The sequence below is a fragment of the Nannospalax galili genome, unplaced genomic scaffold (assembly GCF_000622305.1).
Source record: "Nannospalax galili isolate Female #2095 unplaced genomic scaffold, S.galili_v1.0 scaffold382, whole genome shotgun sequence".
NCBI classification, from domain to species: Eukaryota; Metazoa; Chordata; class Mammalia; order Rodentia; family Spalacidae; genus Nannospalax; species Nannospalax galili.
The window spans coordinates 2,020,919-2,026,430 of NW_008348685.1; positions in this window are offsets into that span (position 1 = coordinate 2,020,919).

The following is a 5,512-nucleotide window of genomic DNA, read 5'->3' on the forward strand; positions in this document are numbered from 1 at the left end:
ATATGGCTAAGCCAGGTATGGTGGTAAACATCTGGAATCCTAGCACTTGTGGAGAAGATCAGGAGTTCAGGGCCAGCCTGTGCTACACAGAGAAACCTTGCCTCAATAGGCAAACAAATAATACACTGAACAGCAATTGAAATCATTTACAATTCTTTGATATCTTAATGTAGTTATCAACATGTCTAAACATCATCTACATTTAGTGGAAGACATATCATTTAATTACAGTATGATTTATACATGCTTAGAGTAGTTAGGCTTTTAGTGTAATACATACTACTTAATCACAATGTGATTTACATATACTTATGCATTTATGTGTAAGACATATTACTTATTCTCAGTGGGCATGTGGGTTTGTGGACTTAGTGCAAGGACCCATTGCCTGGAATGTTCTGCAAACCATAGAAAATCCAAGCACTAAGATTTTTTTTGTAAAGTAAACAATAAACAAGCATCCATTGTTTCCTTTCATTAGCATCTTGAGTCTGTTCTATAAATTTGGATGTTTTTATTGGCACATGAAAGTTGTACATATTTGTGAAGTTCCATGTGGTGTTTTGATAGATGTAAACACTGCTGGTGTTCAAATTAGGATAAACATATCTATCTCAAACATGTACCATTTCTTTGGGTTAAAAACATTCAAAATCCTTTCTTCTAATTTTTATGAAATATACAGTACATCGTCGGCTACAGTCACCCAGTGTGTCATGGTACCACAACAACTTTCTCTTCACCATAACTTAGCACCAACCTCCCCAATCTTCCCTCCCCTACTCTCCTGTGTCTTTTTTTAATATTTTTATTTTTTAAACTTTTTTCTATGTGTGAGTGTACTGCCTGCATGCAAGTGTACATGTGTCGTGTAATGCCCTCAAAGGTCAGAGGAGGGCATCAGATCCCCTGGAGCTGCAGTTACTTGGCAGTTGTTAGCTGCCAAGTGGGTGCATCAAAACTCAACCTGGGTCCTCTACAAAAGCAGCCCGCGCTCGTAACCGCTGAGCCATCTCTCCAGCCCCTCCCTGGCAACTCTTAACCAGTATTCCACTCTCAAGTGCAATGAGATCATGAGATCATTTGTCTTTTGGGTTCTGGTTTATTTCCTCTATAATAGCCTTGTCTCACTTGTATTATTATGACAGTATTTTGTTCTTTTATGATTAAGTAGCATTCCACTGTATATACATATTACATTTTCTTTGTTCATTCATCAGCTGATAGTCACAGGTTGTTTCCACTCCTCAGCTATGGGGATAGTGCCACAGTGAGCATGAGGGACTGAGGTCTTGTCATTAGACGGACTTCATTTTCTTTCGATGTATGCCATGTGCTGTGACAGCTAGATCCTGTAACAGCTGTTTTTAATTTCCTACGAAAATGACATACTGCTTTCCCTAACTATTATTACTTTTCATTCTTTAATTTGCTACATTGTGTGTTTGTATGTGTGTGTGTGTGTGTGTGTGTGTGTGGTGTGTATGCATGTGCACATGCATATGTGGAAGTTAGACGACAACCTGTGAAAGTCGATTCTTTCCTTCCACATGTGGATTCCAGGGAAGGAACTCACGTCAGGATTGGCAACAAGTGCCTTTGCCAACTGAGCAGTCTTGCTGACCTAATTTTTTTGTTGTTTTATTGTCTGTTTTGGTTTGATTTTGGTACTTGCAATCAAACTCAAATGTCTCATGCATGTATGCTATGTGTGCTGGCTAGTTTTTCTCAACTTGACACAAATAGAGATACCTGGGATGAAGGAATCTCAAATGAGGAATCTCCTCCATCACACTGGTCTATAGACATGTCTGCGAGGCATTTTCACGGTTGCTAATTGATGTAGCGCTGTGAGCAGAGCTATCTCTAGGCAGATAGCCCAGGCTGTGTAAGAGAGGTAGCTGAGCAAGTCAATAAACAGTATTCCCCCATGGATTTAGCTTCAAGCTCCTGCCGTGAGTTCCTTCCTTGGTTCCCCTTAATGATGGACTATAATCTGTAAACTAAAACAACCACTTTCAAGTTGCTTTTGGCCACGGTGTTTATCACAGCAACAAAAAACAAAACTAGGACACTAGGTAAGTTCTCCACCAACTGAGCTACATACATCCCAGCCCCTACTTTGCATTCATATCAGCAGTGCGTACGTGTTCCCTCTGTATCCACACACACACCAGCTACACGCACACCAGCTACACACATCCCAGCCCCTACTTTGCATTCATATCAGCAGTGCGTACGTGTTCCCTCTGTATCCACACACACACCAGCTACACGCACACCAGCTACACACATCCCAGCCCCTACTTTGCATTCATATCAGCAGTGCGTACGTGTTCCCTCTGTATCCACACACACACCAGCACTTCTTTTGTCATTTTGTACTGCCCAGTCTGACTGGAGTGAAGCTCTATTTCACCAACAGTCCGAATCGTGTTACCCTGATAATTAATAATGTTGAGAAGTTTTTCAAATACCTGTTGGCCACTTGAGTGATTTTTTTTTTGTAAATGACCATTAAGTTGCACATCAATTTTTAAGTCAAACTATCGTTATTACTGCCATTATTCTTATTTGCTATTGAATTGAGCCTCTTCTGTAGACCTTGGATAATAACTGCCTGCCAAATATATGGAGTATAAATATTTTTCTCCAATTCTGTACATTGTCTTTGAATGCTGATTGTTTCCCCTACAGTGCAAAACCTTTTTAGTTTAATGTGATCCCACCTGTCTATTTTGGCTGCTGTTTCCTGTGTTCAAGGAATCTTAACCCAGAAAATCCTAAGCATTCTGACGTTCTTACATATGGCTCCTGTTGTTTTCTTGTACTAGTTTCATATCTTACATTTAGTTCGTTAATTTTGAGCGGATGGTAAGAGAGTGTCTAGTTTCATTCTCCTGCATGTGGATATCCAGCTCTTCCCAAACCATTCACTGAACAGACATTCTTTCTCCAATACATGATCTTAGTACCTTTGTTGAAGATCAATTGCCAGTCAGTGTGTGGGTTTATTTCCCTCTTCTCCCTTTTCTTGACCTCTGGAAACCTGGGAAGAGGGACCCTCAACTGAAGAATTTCCTCCATCACACTGGTTTGTGGACATGTCTGTGAGGCATTTTTCATGACTGCTAATTGATGTAGCAATACCATGCTATTGTGACTGCAGTAGCTTTGTTTATTTTGAAATCAAGGTAAAGCCTTCTGTTTTGTTCTTCAAGTTCAACACTGCTTTATCTACTTGAAGTTTTTGTGATTCCATAAAAAAAAAAATCACAGGATTGCTTTTCTAACTCTATGAGGAAACATACAGTGTTGAAATAGGCACTGCACTGAATGTGTATCAATTCGGGTAGTGTGGCTACTTTAACTATATGAATTTTTCCAATCTTTGAACAAAGGATATCTTTCTACTCTTGAAAATGTATTTGTATACTGTTCAGTCCCCTTCCCCCGTCCCTACCCCTACCTTACTATCCCCACACACATGTACATTGTGGCTGGAAGTGATCTAAAACAAAATATAAATCTATTTCATGAGGGTGCAGGTCTCAACCTGGGGCTACGGCTGATCCAGAGGTTCCATCTTTGAGCAAAGGACTAGGGACAACAGCCACTTCGTTCTCCAGTGTGGAGTTTCATGGCACTAAGTTTCAAGGCCCAGTCCTATGCTGACATCCCTGCCCAACCCCTTGGAAAATGCAGCCTTGCTCTGTGGTATGCTTCCTGAGGTTGGAGCAGGTGATGGGGGCAGTTCTTCAACCACCAGGCTCCCACGTATCCAAAGATCCAGTCACTGCCTGTGGGCAATGACCATGGGGCTTTGACAGTACTAAATTTCACCACAGTATGCCTAGTCCTGAGTTTGAGGGCTTTAGGTATTGCTGTGGTTTGGAACAAAGTTTCATGCTTTGAGGGCTTAGTCATCAGCTCAGGTGCAACCGAGAGGCAACAGAAGCATTTAGAGGCGTGGCCTAGCGCTAGGAAGTTATGTCACTGAAGACATGACCTTGAAGGGGATACCATGACCCCAGTGTCTGTCTGTCTGTCTGTCTCCCCCTCCCTCTCTCTCTCCCTCCCCCTCCCTCTCTCTCTCTCCCTCCTAGTGTCCAGGTGAACAGCCCTCCTGGGCCACACGCCATCACCATGCTGTATTGATTAGACTTTTCTTCCTGCTTCCACAGTCCCAAAGCAACAGTATAAATGGTCTAAGGACTGAAATGTCTAAAACCATGAACTAAAGTGAAACTTTCCTCCTTTTAAATGTAGTGTCTCGGGTATTTTGTCACTGAACTAGAAAGCTGAGTCATGTAATCCTGAATGTAGCTTCTTCCTCCCCTCGGTGGCAGGCAGTGGAGTGGGGAGGGGGGGATGATGGAAAATCATTTCCTTCCTGCATTTTTTAAATGTCCTCTCATTATTATGCTAAAAACAGGCCCTGTGGTCTGTAACTTAGCTCTTGAGAAGGTAGTTTCATGCATGAATAACTGTCGAAATTGGTGCTTCTGTGCAGATGATCACCACAGGGTCTGACTCAACTGCCATCTTGCTCCATTTAGATTATAGTTATATATTTGGATTTCTAAGCACATTTCAGTTTGTGTATCTGCTGTATCAAGAGGTTTGCACATAGGAAGCAATCAAAATCTAGTTGTCCAAAGTATTCATGGCATCTCCAAAATCATCAATCTACGGCAATCATTTTCTGGGAGTTCCCAAAGAAATAGGTGCTCAGGGTCACAAATGACAAGACCAGAAGCTCAATTCCAGTTTCTCGTCTCAATTATCTCCTCCTTTCTCATAACATTGTCTCCAAACTTCTCATGCCAGGTCTCCAACTCCAAGGATGTTCCCTGGCACTGCACAGAATCTGCAGGGATGACCACAGTAAATTCTTTCAAAGCCAGGCTTAGGAAGATGCATTCAAATTATAAAAGAATGCAGGTCAGAGTTATAATTATGATCATTAAAGCAGAACTCAGATGTGCCGTGCCTAATTAAAATGTTTGTAGGATCAGTTGGTGAAGCATCTTTATGATTATAAAAATTGAGACATGAGCAGCCTATTGTACCCTTTTGAAAACTTGATCTTGAAGTAACTTTACCATTTCTAACTGGTAATGAAGTTGATTGCCTGTTGCCTTTCGTCCTCACAAGTTGTAGGTGTTAGTACTGTGGTCAAAACCCACTCAAAGGATAAAGCAAATGGGGCATGGTGGCACACGCCTTTGATTCAAGCACTCAGGAGGCAGGTACAGGAGGATCTTTCTGCATTCAAGGCCAGCCTGGTCTACATAGCAAGCTCCAGGCCAGCTGAGGCTACAGGGAGACCCTATCTTAAAAAAACCAAAAAAAAGAAAAAAAAAAAAAAACACTAAAAGGAGTTAGGCATGATGGTACACACCCATAATCCTGGCACTCAGAAGACTGAGGCAGAGGAATGTGAGCTTGAGTTCCAGCCTGAACTAAGAGCAAGCCTCTATTTCAAACTGGGGAGGGAGGGAGGGAGGGA